This window comes from Octopus bimaculoides, chromosome 8 (assembly GCF_001194135.2).
Source record: "Octopus bimaculoides isolate UCB-OBI-ISO-001 chromosome 8, ASM119413v2, whole genome shotgun sequence".
NCBI lineage: Eukaryota > Metazoa > Mollusca > Cephalopoda > Octopoda > Octopodidae > Octopus > Octopus bimaculoides.
The window spans coordinates 18,673,733-18,675,918 of NC_068988.1; the positions used below are offsets into that span (position 1 = coordinate 18,673,733).

Consider the following 2,186-nt stretch of genomic DNA (forward strand, 5'->3'; position numbering starts at 1 on the left):
GTTTATTGAGCGAAAACACCTAAAAGCTCCACGAGGCTCCGGCAGGGGATGGTGGCGAACCCTACTGTACTGTTTGACAACAACTTCTTCTCACTCTTTCTTCCTGTTTCTGTTGTGCCTGTATTTCAAAGGGCCAGCCTTGTCACACTGTGTCACGCTGAATATCCCCGAGAACTACGTTAAGGGTACACGTGTCTGTGGAGTGCTCAGCCGCTTGCACGTTAATTTCACGAGCAGGCTGTTCCGTTGATCGGATCAACTGGAACCCTCGACGTCGTAAGCGACGTACGTAAGCACTGTAATGGCTGGCTCCAGCATTCGATTCTCAGAAGAGGAGATGTTGCTAAAAAGGTCAAATTCACTGTCTTCGATTCGGTTTACTTACGGTCATGAATGCTGGGTAATAATGGAAAGAGTACGATCGCGAATACGAAGAAGTGCTGAAAATTCTTGGCTTTGGGTAAAAGGAAATACAGGAGGATCGGTTAATTATAATTTTATTCAACATATTCCCCTCAGATTCACACACTTATTGCAGCAGTCCTTCAGTTTTTCTAAATCCTGTAAAAGAACTGGGAAGGTTGGGCCTCAGACCAGATCTTTCGCGATATCCTTCAAGCCCGAAACTTTTCAACACTCCCTCGCAGAAGGGGTCGAAATAGGCTTCCTCTGGAGGGACTCTGGAGAAACGTCACTTGACAGGGTGTATAGCTCGGAGATCAAAGAGTCTCTCCAGGACGAGCTATTACTATGGACATGCTCTGATACGACAGATATCTGGTTAGAATGTTGCGGGAATGAATCGCAAGGCGGATTCTTCAAGTCGGGCCAACCGACAAGAGACCAAGCAACATATGAAAAACGAGATGGTTAGCTAATATTCAAACACTTGTGAATCCTACCAGAAAGTGTTATGACGGTTGTTTCTGATAAGATCCTATAGTGAGGGATCGAACCTATGGCTGAGGGCTCTACCCCAACAAACCTCCCCGAAATGGTGGGCGGAGAAGATTGATGGATATATAATAGTATTAACAATATATCAAATTGATCGTTCAGATAATGGCTGTAATATAAGATATTGCAATTATGAAGTGTGAATAACAAAACATAGAATTATAGTTGACATTACAAAAGATATATGTTTTTCTATAAACAGATCGTAATTATTATGCTAAAGGTTAAGTAAATAGCATTTTATTCGTTGAGAAATGATACAAATTACAGAAAATATATAATTAATTAAATAAAATTAAAGATAAAATAATAATTGAATAATAAAATAATGAAATGAATACATAAATACAACGAACAATTTTGGCGAAACTTTACTCCCGCCTTATATTCAATCTTTAAATGTGATTTCATTTAAATGAGTATGATAAGATATATTAAAATATAAGCATTGAGTATTTCAATGTTAACAATATTTCAATGAACATTTTGGCATTTATATATATGTGTGTGTATACATACACACACACACACACACACACATACATGTATGCATGTATGGTGCTCGTGCACGTATACACTGATACATAAGCGCAAGCATGGTTGCAGTCAATTGACATAAACAGGATATATATATATATATATATATATATATGCAAGTATGTGCATATACGTATGTATACAAGTGACATAGTGACGTAACAGAACACAAGAGAAAAAATTAAAGCGTGTACAATGTATAACAAACCAGTTTCTTTAAAAATACGATACGTATACCTTGCACAAATATGTTATGTGTTGGACACAGATAGTCTTATACTTATTAAACAGTAGCTTACAAACCATGTATATTTTGTAAGATCAAATATATATGATGTGCATGTTTATCTCTGTATCCTGTGAATCTCTTGACCTTTAACCAGAGCAATGGAATATAAATAGCAATGAATATGCACTGTAGTCAAACACACACATACATACTTGAATATTTGTGTGTGTGCGTGTGTGTGTATGTATATATGCATGTGCGTGTCTCTAAACACATACATTTATGTGTATGTATGTATGTATGTATGTATGTATAATACATATATGATATGTATAGAATGCAAATATGATATATATAAATATATATGTGTGTGTGTGCGTGTGTATATATATGTCTCTCTGTCTGTCTGTCTCTCTCTCTCTATATATATATATACATATATATATATATATATATATATATA

At 35.9% G+C, this 2,186-nt stretch overlaps 1 protein-coding gene across 1 annotated transcript in view; it reads right to left on the reverse strand.

Annotated features, from left to right (window-relative positions):
* Positions 1-2,186, reverse strand: part of LOC106878170 (probable WRKY transcription factor protein 1) — a 466,250-nt gene that overhangs the window by 25,375 nt on the left and 438,689 nt on the right. The window lies entirely within an intron of this gene.